Source organism: Nannospalax galili, unplaced genomic scaffold, assembly GCF_000622305.1.
Source record: "Nannospalax galili isolate Female #2095 unplaced genomic scaffold, S.galili_v1.0 scaffold286, whole genome shotgun sequence".
Taxonomy (NCBI): domain Eukaryota; kingdom Metazoa; phylum Chordata; class Mammalia; order Rodentia; family Spalacidae; genus Nannospalax; species Nannospalax galili.
Window position 1 is genome coordinate 12,833,772 of NW_008359442.1, and position 16,503 is coordinate 12,850,274.

The following is a 16,503-nucleotide window of genomic DNA, read 5'->3' on the forward strand; positions in this document are numbered from 1 at the left end:
TCCCACACTTGATGTACCATTGAATAGCTAATTCCATAGTTTTGTCTTAATTTGTATTAACCATAACTGTCTATCTCTACTGGTTTACTCTTAGATGAAAGGCATGCCTGCAAGAACATGAACTAGGGCTGCACAGCATCCACTCTGAACTGTTGGCTAAAAGATGAATGTTTTAACATTGATTCTTAAAGCTCTTATAAAGACAACTTCAGGGTTGAAGTTCATTGGAAGAACCCCAGATGATGCTTGAAACTATGTGTAATACCAAACTTTATGTGTATATGTATACTCTGTTTTTTTCCTATACTATACATACCCCATGCTAAAATTTAATTTATAAATTGGACACAGTGAGAGATTCACAACAATAGTAATGATACAGAACAGTTAGACACTGCAAAATATGTTAATATGATCTTCCCTTAAAATATATTATTTCATATTTTTTAAATAATTTATTGAAAATTTCATACAGGAATATAAGCATATAAGGTGTTTTGATCAAATCCATGCCCACTCCCTCCCCTCCAACTCCTCACTTTTTCCTGATAACTTCATGTACTCTTTCTTCTTCTTCTTTTTTTTAAATGGGGATTTTTGCTACTCTAACATTCCCTCCTCTGAAGAGGTAACCTTAAAATCTTTTTAAGGATTAGATAAGAGCTCCCAAATACTTTTGGCATTTTTGGCCTTTGGAATGGCGTATGTTGCTAAGAGGCCCAAGGACATTGTGAGTTTTAGCCAAGAAACCAGCTACTTTTCTTTGGGGTCTTTTTGCCCTAACTGCCCAGACAATTTCTACCTCCTATACTTATCATACCATCCTCTGAAAAGGTTACCCAGCTCACAGATAGGGAATCAGGATGCAGACCGCCCTGGCTTCTTCCATGCTGAACAGGAATGTGGGGTGAGGCAAATGGAGTACCCCTTCAGTGGGTCTATCTAAAAGACTCCCAAATTATATAACTCTTATCTGTAGGGGGAAAAGAAAGTCCTTGAATCATGAATAGGAGATGTGAAGGAGAAGTAAAGGCAAGAGTAATTAGCATTACAAATTCCAGACAGGGAACTAGAGAAAAGTCAGAACAGGGCAAATTTAAAATGTTCATATGAGCACCCATTGGAATTTCTTGACAAGAGCTTCCAAAAGCATTCCTTTATTGGGTTCCTCTTCATTTTTCTTTTGTCTGCCAAGACTGGACTCGAGAGTGATGGATTTCATATTTATTTTTACACTTAAAGGAAATACTTTGTGTCTTCTCTTTGGCATATGTATATTGCCAGCATCACTACTCTTCCCCATTGGAGCCATTAGTAAGTGGAATGTGGGTCTCTTGAACACGGGCACTAAGATACTAGGACAGTTGATTTGATACTGAGATGACCACTAAGTGACTGAGCAGGCAGGTCGTGTGTACAGTGCGGATACCCTGGACATGGGATAATTCATGTCACAGGAGGGGCAGACCAGAGAAGAACTTGAAACTGAAGGATTTTTAATTTTTTATTTCTGGAATCTTCCATTTATGATTTGGACCAACGGTAACCACTGTAACTGAAGCTGTGGAAAATGAAACTGCAGATAAGGGAGACAATTCTACTGAACAAAATTGTAATCTTTCTTGTATTCTTTTTTTTTTTTTTTTTGTCTTTTTGAGACAGGGTCTCCTGTAGCCCCAGCTGACCTGGAACTCACTATGTAGACCAGGCTGGCTTTGAACTCATGGAGATTTGCCTGCCTCTGCCTCCCAAGTGCTGGGATTAGAGGCATGCGCCATCATACCCAGCCCAAAATGGTAATTTTTCTCTCCTTGAATTTTAGCATTCTTCCTTGTTTTGTTCCCCGATAATTTGTGTAACTGAAATAAAATCATTCATATCCAGTTTTATTGATATAGAGGATTTCAGAATATCAGTAGAACTTCACAATGTCCTATTAATATAAGTAATATAACCTTGAAATTACAATCTCTCTGTGCTTCCCAGGACTAATTATTCTAATTTCAGACCAGGCTGGCCTCATTCTCACAGAGATCTGCCTGCCTCTACCTCCAGAGTATTGGAATTAAAGGTCTGTGCTGCCATGCCTTGCTCAAGAATCTTTTAAATAGAGCCAAGATTTGAACTATGTCTACTTGGATTCAAAATTTTTGCACTTAATAGCTAACTTACAGGCATACCAGTTATACATTAGTAACACAAGAAGAGAGCATTTAAAACAGTTACTCTGCTTGTTTGTTCATATCACAAACAATAGGTAAGATTTCTAGTATTATTCTTTCTTTATATTTTCATTATATTCTCATAAAACCAAGTCATTTAGTTTTTAATTGCTATTTGTACAATGTGTGTTGTGATATGGAGCTGAAGCTAGATATACATGCTATCTCTACAATACGAGCAATGCGTATAATCAAGTCTGAAGTTCTGATATGCTCAGCTACTGTTGCATGATGTATTCAGAAGCATAACCTTGACAAGCTCAGAGTGTATGAAACAAGCTCTCTGGTAGGTACTTGGGTACACTACTTTCATAGCATCCCATGCCTATTGTTTAGATACATACTTGGTTTTTCCTTTTGATTTTTCTTTTGACAAAGAAGCTGACTTTGGAAATTCTGATCGGAAGGAGAAAATTGGTTTTTCTGCAGAACAAACAAACAAAAAAAAATGTGTGTTCTAAAATTTGCAGCAATCTAATGAAGGCTAAGTCACTTAAGCTTCTTTTCCAAGTTCTATTTCAGAAATGTAACACACCATTTTAAAAGTAGTTGTTTACAAGTAACAAGGAAAAAAAAAGTCACAGAAGTAATCTGCTGTAAACTTAAAAGCTTGAGACAAAGCGTGCATTTTATTAGTAGCACATGGCCAGTTAGGAAGCAGAAAAGACACATAGCTGCCCCTGGTGGAGAACTGCAGGTGTGTCAATGTCATGTTGAAAAATCCTTTTACTTCCATACTTGAATGGGAGCTTTACTAGATAGGAATTTTTTGGTTGAAAATATGTTTTGTTTTGTTTTCTTAAAGAAGTGTTCCTGCATGCCTTCCATTATCTTCCACCATTAGTGGTATTGATGGTGATTTGATTTTCATTTTCCTTTAGGGTGATCTATAATTTGAACTTCTGGAAAGTTTGTTGTTAGTAGTAGTTTTTGTTTGGTTTGTTCTTTGCATCTTTCTTTTACCTGGCACTTGTCAGACATCTAGTGGGCTGGATATTTCTTCAACCACTCTTATAATTTGACATTGTCCCTTTTGGGGAATTCTGTCTTTTGCTGTATATTTATTGACCCTGTTTTCTTTTTGTCTAACTCATGCTAAGTTGGATACTGGACTTGTTCAGTGAAATACCTTTGTCTTTCTTTTTAAAATAAATTTTCAACTCTTGGTTTGTAGTGGAGGTAGTGATATTGTTCTATGGAGCTCCTTAATTTTTATTCTAGTGGTTTTATGTTCAATTTTTTATTTTGGTAATCCTATTTTTAATTTCTAAAAAATACTCTTTGGAGCCCTAATCCCCCTTTTATGCTATTATGTTCTTACTTTTTGTTCACTTTTAAAGTTATATTATTTATTTTTTGTAATTTTATTTAATTTGTCCCTTCTACTCTTATCTTGATGTCTCAGGATGGAGACATTTTTTAGCTCTTTATGGGAGTCTGATGTTCAGTTCCCATTTAAGAAGCCAATCATCCAAGCAGACAGAAGCTTTGCTGTGTGTAGCAGTGTTCACATGGTTAGCAGGCTCTACTTTGCCAGGACTCATGAGGGGAGGGAAAAATTTCTACCTGCCAGATTTCAGGGTACTTTTCTGCTGGCTTTATAGTCCACTTGGTGAAGAGGACTTCGATGCAGAGAGGTGAGGAAATATTTTAGATGGGTTTGGGGTGAGTCTTGGAGAAGTGGTGATTGAGTAATGTCCTTGCTAAAATTCATGTCTACCTAAACCCTCAGAGCGTGACCTTAGTTAGAAAGAGGATCTTTGAGATCTAATTTGTTAGGATGAGGCCATAATGGATTAGAGTGGGCCCTAATCTGGTGATCCGTGTCCTTAAGAGAACAAAAACACAGACATGGACAGTGAGTACCATGTAAAGAAGAAAGACTAGAGCTGTGCAGCTGCAAGCTGAGGGATGCCAAGCATTGCAGGCAACACAAGCTAGGGGGAAGGCATGGTGCAGATTCTCCCAGAGTTGCCCAAAAGCTTGCTTTCAGATTTCTAGGCTCACTGCTATGAGAGTATACATTTTTGACTTTGAAGCCACCCCAGTTTGTGGCAGTTTGTTAGAGCAGCCTAGCAAACTAAGACCAGAGTGTGCAGTACATAAGATTTAACAAATGACCAGCCCATGAGCCCAGGCTTTGAACAGCATCTCTCGTTCCTATGGCGCTAACATTTGGTACCACATGCAAGAAGTTGGAGGGACCAGTTCTTGACAGAACTGACACAGGAAACAGCATTCTAAACCCTTGGCCATGGAAGGCTTAGGGCCTGAATTGTGGCACAGCAGGAGCATTTTTGCCTCCCTTCTAGTACTTCAGCATTTACAATTGAGGACCACTACTGCCTTTCCCTCACCATGGTAAAGAGAGCTGTGGCCTCAGGACCTGAAGCTCCACCACTGGGGATATTTTGAGGCAGAGACCTGATTAGCCACCTCAGCTTTCTATCAGATTGTTATCCATGCTATTGTTCCCAACTATGCAAAAGCCAGGCAGGCTCCTATGTGAAGCCAGCCTGCTACACAAGTCTTGGGCCTGTTCATTCTTACCCTTTTTGAGAGGCAACTGCTGTGGAGCCTGACTTTGAGTAAATGCCCCTGGTCTGGTCCAGTATGGTCTCTGACATATCCCAAGCTAGAGCTCTCGAGGGTCTCCCTGTCTTGGGGAGTGCTCCTCATTGCCATCTCTCCTGTGAATGTCTGCAGTTGCACAACTTTTCTTCTCAAGACACTTAGTACTAAGGACCTGAGGCAAATATCTGTTCTAAGCTGCTGAAATTCTCTAGTAGGACATATATCATAGAAGATTTGGCAAGGAAAAATAAAATCCTGATTTTTTTTTTTTTCTTTTCAAATTGTTCTTCCAAATTTCTTAAACTTCACTGGGGAAAAGGTATAAAACATCTGTCTTTAAATTCAGTCCCTGTTGAGATGGCAAAATTTCATAGGTGACTTCTCTCAGCAGTTGAGAATCAGTGCTAGCTGTCATTGAAAACAAGTATGGCATGGTTTACGTCACCAACAGCATGTGGGCTCTTATGTTGTCCGTGTCCATGCAGTGTTTCTTTAATATGTGACCCCTGACCTATGCAGTAAATCCTCTGAAATTAATTTTTGTTCTTTCTGATCTGTGCCCCACATGACCACCTCCAAGATTTCATTATTAGATTTTGACAGCCTTTTAAATTTGTAAATGCCACAAATTTGTCACAAGAGATGAATGAGTAAAAAGAAAATTCCTGCAGTAGAGGATATGGGTGGAATATTTCAAGTGACAGATCTGCCTCAATATGTTAATGTTTATGGGGTGATGAAAACCATGTAAGTCTTAAGCCAGAATCTTGTTTCAGCTGAGTCCCAGAATTCTGACCACAGAAGCCAAGGCACATTCTGTTTTATTACAAATGCTTAAAGGACAATTGTCACTCTTCAGTGCCTGAAACATTAAGTAATTTTTCTACTGTATTGATTAAAAGCAGTGGAAACAATGCTGGGTAATTCCCAAGATGATTTGTCTTGCCTTGAGCTCCTAAAATGAAGAGCCAATTTGTGTAGTTTTTAAAAAATACTTTATTATTTTTATTTTATGTGTATGAGTGCATTGCCTGCATGTATGTAAGTGTACCCATGTTGTGCAGTGCTCACAGCGGTCAGAAGAGGGAGTCAGAGCTTCTGGAACTGCAGTTAATGGAGAGTTGTCAGCCATCATGTGGGTGCTAGGATTCAAACCTGGCTCCTCTGAAAGAGCAGGCAGTGCTTTTAACCGCTGAGCCAACCCTCTAGCCCTTGACTGTCAATTTTTCTTTTACTTCTTGAGTTTATCCGCTGGTACTATTTATTCATTTTTATTACCTTTATATGTACGTGTGTCTCTGTGTGTGCCCTGTGGAGGTAGAAGACAACTTACAGGAGTCGGTTTTCTCCTTCTGCCATTTAAATCCCAAGGATCAAACTCAGATCATCAGCCTCTCTGGCAGTGTTTTTCAGAAATTTTGCATCATTCTTTCTGACTGATTTCTGGCTTTGCTTTTGATGCCCAAAGCTCCTTTACTGCATGTTGGGCACTTACAGAGCCAGGGGCTTCTTCCCTTGTTTTCACTGATACCAAGAATTGCTTCTCATTCATGCAAAGACAATTAGTATGTAGGAGACTGTGAACCATATTCAGAGGAAATTTAGTAAAACATCATCAGAATTATCCCAAATATGATGCTAGCTGGCATGTTTTTATTGTTATTTTTAGTTTATTTATTTTTATTTTATGTGTATGGGTGTTTTGCCTGAATATATATAAATGCACCCTTGTATACTGCCCTCAGAGGCCAGAAGAGGAGTGTTGGATTCCCTGGAACTGGAGTTACAGACAATTGTTAGCTGCCATGTGGGTGCTGGGAACTGAACCCAGGTCTCCAGCAAGAACAGCCATTCTCTTAACCACTGAGCCATCCCTCCAACCCTTTTATTGTTTATAGTATAATTCTTTTGTCCATTTATTGGCATAGCCTTTGATATTTTTCTGAAAACCTACTAATAGAAAGAAATAATTAAAAACTAAGTCATCATAAAGTTTTTCTAAACAATGAAAGGGGTTCTTCCAAAGAAGGAGGAAAAGGGAAGAATGGAAGGGAGGGCAGAGGAGGGGAGGAAAATCAGATGAAACCCAGTGCCTCACGTCCACTGCAAACCTGTACAAATGTCCATTCTGTAGATATTAACAAGCTCATAATTTCTTTACCAAGGTTGCCTGGAAGGCCACCATAGCAGTGTAAACGTGGTGACTTTTCAGGTGGGAATTTACATGGTACAGGGTACTGTTATGTTACAAGTTGATGGAGTGACAGGTTTCTCAAAGTGGGCCATTTCAGTGAAGTATAAGGAGATGTTAGTGCTTATGAAGTACTTAAGGTGGGGGGTAATGTGGAATTGTTCTCTCCATTTTACATCTGGTCACAGTAAGTCTTAAAAATAGTATTTGACTTACTCTTTCTCACTGCCTTTCATTTAATTTATTTTTTAACATTAAGACAGACTGGACTACTCAGGAGGCTGAGGCAAGAGACTCACATTTTGAAGTCCAGCCTGAGCAACTTAAATAAATAATATGCCATAAATAAGTAAATAAATAAATAAGCCATAAAATAAAAAGTGAGAGAAAGATTGGGGAAGTAGCTTGATGATAGAGTGCTAGTGGGGTAAAGGCAGCAATGGGCTCTGTGTTCTGGCTGCTGGACTTCGTTTTTCACTGTGCCACTGCTTATACAAAAGATGCGAGCTCTAGAAAAGCTAGCTAGGAGACTGTCAAACCTGACCCCCTTTTAGGTAAAGAAGTTGAAATCTCAAAAATTAAGTGACTTGTGCCTCACTAAGTAGTGTTTTGGTTATAACTAGAGTAGTATTCTTGCCTTCTGTCCATGTATCCTCTATAGCAGTCGTTTCCAGATTTTTTAATTGCATGGACTAATAAATTTTTTTTTTTAAGTTGTGGTGACTGGCTTCCAGAATGTCTTCCAGAAAACTTGTCAGTGATTCCTGACGGCTGGAATTCACACCATGCTCTAGGCTCCTGCTTCATTGTATGAATCTTTGTACCCAGTGCTCTGCAGTAGAAGTGGCAGTTTGTCGCTTCTGAAACTAAGTTACAAGACAGAGTGTTGACTTCAGTCACAGATGCTCTCATCCTCCTGGGTCACTTACTGGGAGGGAAGCTTTGGCTCCCTGACTATCAGGAAAAACTCCTTTGACATGTGTAGCCATATGGAGTAACCCATATGGAGACAACTGAGGCCTCACCAGCTACGGTAGAGGAACTGGGCCCTTCTGGTGACAGTTACGTAAGTGAGCCCTCTTGAAAAAGGGCCCTTCATCCTTCCCAGATCCTCAGATGACTGTAACTCTAGCCTTTCTCTTGCTTCAAGCCTCACAGGAGACCCTCCCGAGAGTCTCAGCTAAGCTACTCCTGAAACTAAGAAAATAAATGCTTGTCATAAGTGCCCAGACTTGGGTAATTTGTTACAGAGCAGTAGATAACTAAAGCAGTGGGCTCATGGAGATCTAATGCATTTCTAAAGTTTTCCCTTGTTAGAGACAAAGACAAAGGACTATCAAAATAATAGGAATGGTATTTAAAGGGAAAAATTATCTTGTCAAAAAACTTATCACATTGTTCTCTTTTTATATTTTGCTAATAAGCACTGAAAACTATCATCAGCTGACATTTGGGAACTGTTTTACTGCATGCTGTATTTCAGGTGGTGATTTTCAATTTTGCTCTCCTGTCCTCAGGTGTTTTCTAGATAAAGGAAAAAAATGCTGTATTCTGAATTGTGACTGTAGAAAAACAAAACTCAGGAAATCCAAGTAGCATTTATTATTTATGGCAACAGTATGATCCCTAATAAGTTTGTCTAGCCCTAAAAGTTTTAGATCTTTAAAAGATATTTGGACATTATAAATCTCTGCTCTTTCCATTTTTCAAAATGCAGTCTAGAAATCTCATCAAGATATGTGCAATTACCCAGAAGGAAAAAGACTCTTCAAAAACAGTTAAGACATATTTGCTCCTTCTCCCGTGGCTCTGCTGTGCACGCTTACATCTTAACCTCTATATTCTGTTGTCCCCTGGGAAGGAACCAATAGTGGAGGTGTCCCAAAGCAGCCATTCCCATGGAGAAGGAAGTACGTCTGTCGTTCATGGCTGAGTTGGTTAGGTGGAAAATCATAAGTATTTTCTGTGTGTCAGATAAAATGGTGCAGTTGATCCTTCTTAGTGACAGAAGGATAGAAAAATTAGAGGGAAAGGGAACAGGAGAAAGTAAATTACAGTTTTATAATAGATCAGACTAGGACCCTGTCAAAGCAAGTTGCCATGTAGTTTCTTTAAAAATCACTTATCTTTTCCCCCTTAAGATGACACACAGATACCACTTACATAAGATTTGTAATACAGAATTTTAAAAGTATATCTATTCTCTTAGAACATTTTTCATCATGGCAAGTCTTATGAATGAGTGGAAAATATTATAAACAAAAAAATATGTTCATGATAATTTGAAACTTGCCCCTAAAAAAATAAATAAATAAAGCCAATGGGTTTTCCTTATAACTCAAGCAAGAGAATTGGGATTTCTGACTACTTAAGAGAAGCATAGAGCATCATGTTTAAAAGCTTGGGCTCCAGAAATAGAGCCTTCTGTCCAGATGCACTGTGCCACTGTGAACCTGAGAAATTTATTTTATCTGGTCTGTTCCTCAGTTTCCTTTTCTGTAAAATAGGGGAAAAATAATATTCCATACAGCATAGCACTGTGAAGGTGAATTAAGTCAACACCATCACATTTTACTCACCTACTAATGACCAACATAAATATCATCTGTATTATTATTTAAAATTAGTCTTACCCGAAGACTTTGATGAACTTTGATAGGTTAGTATGGATTCCTTGTCGCACTTTGCCTTTTGACCCCACCATCTAAAAAACAACTGAGCAAAATTATGGATTCTCACCTGAAAATTGAGCCTTGAGCCTTGCCACAGTCACCTACAAACCTGGCATTAAGGCTTAAGCACCTCATCCACTGGATATGTGTAAGGATTCTGGGGACCATCCCCTTCATAAAACAGTATAGTGCCGCCACCTCCAGCCTTCTCCAAGTGGATTTCAGAATCATTTGTATATAGCAACTGCAGAGAGTTGTACTCAGGTTTTTCCTTCACTCTCCAGCTTACAGAATGTACATTTCCATTTCTGCCCCTTGGTGTTTCTGATCCTTGACCTGCTATACTGCATATCTCCCTCCAGAGGGTTTCATGTTTAGTATGTTCCTCTCACCTGCAGGTTAGACTCTTCTGTTTAGTATGTTCCTCTCACCTGTAAGTTAGACCTTTTAAATGTTTTGTTGTAGACTCTCTGAAACCCTATCCTCTATACCTTCTACCTATAGCTTACAATTTAGATGTCTACTAGGCTACCCAGACTTAGTGTGTCTAGAAAAGAACTCTCCACCTCCCTTCATCAGCTTCCCTCCCCCCAATCTTTTACCACTTCTATTAATTATATCACCATTGAGCCAATTAGTAAAGCTTCCATGTAGGTGCTGGGAACTGAACCTGGGTCCTTTGCAAGAGCTGCTGAGCTATTTCTCTAGCCCCTACCCCCCAATGTTTAGTTTTTATTTCCCAGGATTCTTTCTTTGATACAGAGGAGTTAGTAGCATCTGTATTTCTTTTCTTAGTTCTAGAAAGTCTTCACACCTCATTAAAGCTTCTTTTTATTAAAAACCAGAGACCATACTCAGGTCTTCCTAGAGGTCACCCACAATTCTTTACCACCTGGGCCTTTTCAGTGTGACTATTTGCTTTATTGGCATTAGACAATCACCTTTACCCCATAATGTAACCTAATCACAGGAGTGACAGCCACATGCTGCTCAGAAGGAAACTGATGATGGGATTATAGGAGGTAGGTATCACTGAGGGTCACCTTAGATTCTGCCTGTCATAGTAATTAACCATAAAGTTTCCATTTCCTTAGTTCTGACCTGTGTCACTTTTACTTCTTTGGGTTTATTTATTTGTTTGTTTGCCCCTTTTTTTCAGTGCTGGGGCTTGAATTCTGGTCCTCAGGAAAGGTAGGCCAGCTCTCTTCCCGAGCTACATCCCCAACCCTCACTGTGACTTTAGACAGGGCAAAGCTGTACTACTTCCCATTGGAAGGAAGGACTGTGACTGTGACTGTCTTTGAAATTTTCCATTGAAAGCAGCAGGTATTTCTGACAGACCTGCTTCTGTGGCCCAGAGAAGTAGTGCTTCAAGAAAAAGGGACACAGTTTTGTTAGAATGTCAGCTGTGTGGAAGCTGTGACATACAAGAAACATGGCTGGTTTGCCTTTCCTTTTCATTTATTCTCAGTATCAGGAAAAAACATTTCAAACTAAAGTGGAAACAAATCGCTAACTAATCTTAAAAACTAAACTTACTTAAACTGTCAGCGCTAAACCAAAATTTACACTAATAAAATAATCTCCTTAATGGTTTGAAGAATTAATAACACGAATAATTATTAGAGTCCTAAACTTGTATAGTTGGTCCTCTAAGGACAATGTTCTGTTCTTGTTATTGTTGCTCTATATTTTTTATGTGTGTGGAGTTTTGCCTATATATATATATATATATATATGTGCACCCATGCATGCAATGCCTTCAGAGGCCAGAACAGGATGATTATTAGCTGCCATGTGGGTGCTGGGAACTGAACCTGGTCCTTTGCAAGAACAGCCAGTGTTCTTAATTGCTGAGCTATTTCTCTAGCCACTAGTGTTCAGGTCTACTTCCCAGGATTCTTTCTTTGGTACAGAGGAGTTAGTAGCACCTGTACTTCTTTTCTTAGTTCTAGAAAATCTTCACTATTACCCTATAAGCCATTACACTATGCGACAAATGGGTATGATTTTACACAATCTTGTCATGACCCATAGTTATGGAAAAGAGTGATTGTGCTACATTGACTTGTTTAAGATTAGGTCTTTTTCTTTTTAAACATGGTCTCATTACATAGCCCTGACTGACCAGGAACTTGCTATGTAAACCAGGCTTGAACTTATAGTGATTCTCTTGTCTCTGCCTCCAGAGTGCTGAGATGATCAACATGCACCACCATGCCCAGCAAAATAATGTGTCTAAATGCAACATTTTAATGCATAAAACTTCTTCAAAGCTGTTCGTTGTATATCAGGGTATGTAGCTGTATCAGTATAGCTGCTTGACCTTTCTGGTGGTGAAGCTTAATGGATTTTGGTTACTGTTGTTATAAGAAAGTCAGGCCATGATAAATAGTGTCTTATGAATAAATTTTGGAAGGCTGACCTGGAAGCTGGCAGGTGAGGACTTTCTAGTGTTTCTTTGTATTTTGGTTCCAAATCTCCTAGTTTCTTTTATTGTGTGACAAATTAGCTGAGTTCAAGGTGACACAAGCTTAAATTTTATTGTTCCAGAAAAAAGACCGAAGTGTTTCCAATTAAAAGCATCAGAGATTGTTCTGACTATGGTGGGAATTAGCAAGAACTAATTATTAAACTAGGTACTTTCCAGAACCCATTCTCATAAGGACTTGGCAATGTGGAATACAAGGGCCTGTGGCCATGGCTAGTCTTGTTATAGTATGTTAAGGCACCTTAGATTTTGTTTTAAAATTTCACCTTGTGAATCTGCTGTGACTATAGCTACTAAAAAAAAGGTTTTCTGTAATACGTATATAGGGTGTAATACTGTAGTACCCTCATGCAATTCCATGCCATCAGTATCTCCTTTTCCTTTTTTTGTCTTTTAAAACAATATTTATTATCTTTATTTTTTTGTGTATGAGTGTATTGCTTGCATGCATGTAAGCACACCCATGTCGTGCAATACCTGTGGAGGTCAGAAGAGGGCATTGGCGCCTCTGGAACTGGATGGAGTTATGGATAGTTGTTAGCCACTGTGTGGGTGCTGGGAGTCGAACCCAGGTCCTCTGCAAGAGTAGCTAGTGCTCTTAACCACTGAACCATCTCTCCAGCTCCTCTTTTTTTTGTCTTTTTGAGACAGGGTCTCCCTGTAGCCTCAGCTGGTCTAGAACTGGCTATGTAAACCAAGCTGGCCTCTGGCTCTGCCTCCAACATGAGGATTAAAGGTAAGTGCCACCATGCACAATATCTAGCTGTTACCTACTTTTATGTGACTGCAGCTTTTTAACTTAATTCCCAACTTTTGCAAGAACAATCCAAAGGCTAAACTGTTAGAAATTTGTTCCCGGTTGTCTTTCTCCAATTTATTGAGTACCTACCATCACTAAAATACAAAGTATTAGGAAGTAGGAATACAGAAAATAGTCTAGTGACTGGTAAATGCTCAAAGTCCTCAGCTGACCTAGTACTCAATACAGTGCAAATGAAAACAACAGGATTCAGCACTTGTGTAGCAGATACACTGATGAACAAGATGCAGTTGTTTGCTTTCACCTATACCTGTATGCATGGCAGGTGAAAACAGGAAATGAGGGAGCCCAGCCTTCAGCCTCACCAATGCAGACAGCTGGGAGTGGAGCATCATTGCAGACCACACAGAGGCCTTGAGCTCTCTGCTTCCATGATTGTGTAGAGAGTGGGGACACACAAGTGAAATTGAATCTTGTCTCTCAGTATTCATGCTGTGGATCCAGGGATGGCATTATCAGCCTCAGTCTTGCTGGGACAAGTATGTCATCTGTAGTAAGAGTGAGTAGAAGCCAACTGATAGCCTACTGCATATCTGGCCACGTTTGTGTATGGGGATATGCGTTTAGAGAGAGATCATGTATCTTCAGAACTTAGTAATAGCAATATCATCAGGGAACCTTATTTCTACATTACAGGAAGAAAAACTTTATGTTAAAAAAGGAAATAAGGGACTGGAGAGATGGCTCAGCAGTTCAAAGCACTGGCTGATCTTACAGAGGACCTGGGTTCAAATCCCAGCACCCACATGGCAGCTAAACCATCCATAACTCCAGTTCCAGGGGATCCGACACCCTCTCTGACCTCTGTGGGCATTGCATGACCCATGTGCACTTACACACATGCAAGCATAACATTCATACACATTAAATAAAAATAATAATTTTTTTTCAGATTTTCTTGCTTTAATTCTCCATATTTCCATAGTAAAATATGTAACAAAGTTCAACTGATTACTGACTGTAACCACCTATGAGGTCACATTAATGGAATTTTCAATAATAAACTGATCAGTAGAGTAACTAGAACAAAGTTCATATGTAAAAAGTGATTCACTATTCTATTTATACAATACTGAAAATACCGTAACATTTAAACACTTGGAAAATTGAAATAGCATTAAATAATATTTAATAATTGAAATATCACATCTTCAGGTACCTTCTGAATGACACCCAAAAGTGAAATTTTCTTCAGTATAACTTCAGTAAAGTTTTTAACAAAGAAATGTGTGTGTGTGTGTGTGTGTGTGTGTGTGTGTGTGTGTGTTTTAAAATGATAAGTCTTTTAGATAGACCCACTGAAGGGGTACTCCAGTTGTCTCACCTTGCGTCCCTGTTCAGCACGGAAGAAGCCAGAGCAGTCTGTGTCCCAATTCCCTGTTGGCAATTTGAGTAACCCCTTCAGAGGATGTCATGATAAGAATAGGAGGTAGGAATTGGCTAGGCAGTTAGGGTAAAAAGACCCCAAGTAGCCAGTTTCTTAGCTAAAAGTCAAAATGTCCTTGGGCCTGTTAGCAACACACTGTTCCAAAGGCCAAAAATGTCAAAAGTATTTTGGAGCTTGTATCTAATCCTTAAAATATTTTAGGGTTACCTCTTCAGAGAGGGGAATGTTAGAGTAGCCAAAAGCCCCATAAAAATAAATAAATGAAAGAAGAAAAAGAAAAATGTGGTGGGGAGATATGGGAGGTATTGGAGGGGAGGGAGTGGGAATGGATTTGATCAAAACACCCTATATGCATGAATGAAACTCTCCAATAAAGTTTTTGTAAAAGTAAAAAATAAAATAATAATCAACCTAAGATATACACTAAACCCTTATGTGACTAGACTGCTTAATAAACAAAACTCCACATAGCTTTGATATGGACTTAAGGGAAAACCTTAAGAAATTCTAGTCTATAGAATTACATATTCAAACTGTTTGATCCTTTGATTTAATTAACAGCGCACCCCACTACCACTGCTCCCTGTTTGCTTTATAAGATATTTAACTGCTCTACCATATTTAAAGGATCCAGGTTGAATTTTGTGGAAGCAGATCACTAGTAAAGTATAACCCTTCAGTCTCTGGTCTAGGGTACCCCATGAATTTCCATTCAAGGCAAGCCAGTACACTGAACCTTCCAGAGTTTTTCACAACACTGACCTTGACCCTTACTACAAAGCATCCTTCCTTCTCTGGGTGGAATGTGGGCTTAATAATGGCATGTGGTGTTCCTTAGCATAACCTGCCAAAATGTGATTATTTCCTTGGAAGAGAAGCCATGGGTAATCACACATCTGAGCTGACACACACCCAAGTGTATTCTATACAAAAAGAAAAGGTTTGTGTCTTCTGGCATATGAATGTCCACTTTTAATAGATTCAAACAGATTCCAACATAAACGTCCTCAAATTTGATGGGTTTCACGGACTCATCATTTCATAGATCCTCAGCACCAGGTCTCACGATATAGCCCAAGCCACTGCTGTAGGGAGGAAGCAACTTGAAAGGGTGTACTCTTGGTATGAGATACGGTTTTTTGGGTAAAATCCTCTATAGGAATAATTATCAATTAGTGGATCACATATTTAAAAAAACTTCTCTGAGTGGTTTAAGTTCAAAAGATACTTCACCAAGTTGCCAGTATTGATGAAGACATCAGTGTTTGTTTTCATGACGTATTTGGCATTGGGGCAAAACTCAGTAACCCACCTGAATGCCATTATGGTTTTCAGGGTCAGGTTATTTTATGTGTCTAAAAAATCTTGCTGAATTATGTCACCATAAAGAAGGTATTTGTCCTCTAATGACAGTGCTGACATTTTGTCTTCCCTTTCGGCCTGTTGGCCTAGTAAGAAAAATGCAAGCACCTCATATCCCCACCAAGACTTTTGTCCCCCCTTGTCATGGCTTGTCTGGCTTTCACTGAGTCTGAGGGGCTCGAATCACCAGGATGACCAGGAATGGGTTCCAATGAGAGCAGTTGGAATGCTGTCAGAGTGTGAAGCGAAGTCTTGTCGTGAATGGGCTCACACTCATAGAAGTACATCCAGTTCACATGCTCAATCATGTTGTAGTGGGGAAGGCTGAGGTAGTACATCACCAGGAAACTCAGGAGGGACAGCAGCAGGAGGCTCCATTTCAGGATTCTCAGAGACATCCTACTGGGGCCAGCAGTCAAGACAGGGCCATCCACAGCAGCTGAGAAGCATGGAAGGAGCACGGTCATGTAAACGGGGCTCAGACTATCTTAAGGTTCTGCCATACACTGCTTAGAAGGCTCCCACCTTCATTCCACTGCCACCCTCCAGTTCAGACCCTGAAGATGCAGTTGCTTGACATAGCACCATGTTCTAAGCTGTCTGGCTGAACGCCTTTCATCCAAGCCTCACCGAAGGGAGGCCTGCGGCCTAGGTGTAATATGCCTAAGACACGTGGGCTCCTTTCCCGTTCCTTCACGCAGGCCTGTTGCAGGTCCACCAGGGCGGCAACACCATCCACCTTCTCCCTGGCCACGTGGGCCTTGGCGGTTCAAACCAGGGGCGG

General features: G+C 39.6%; 1 protein-coding gene and 1 pseudogene across 2 annotated transcripts in view; one reads left to right on the plus strand and one right to left on the minus strand.

Moving 5' to 3' along the window:
* Srbd1 (S1 RNA binding domain 1) overlaps positions 1-16,503 on the plus strand; it is a 209,274-nt gene that overhangs the window by 153,144 nt on the left and 39,627 nt on the right. The window lies entirely within an intron of this gene.
* Positions 15,169-16,170, minus strand: LOC103725774 (annotated as a pseudogene).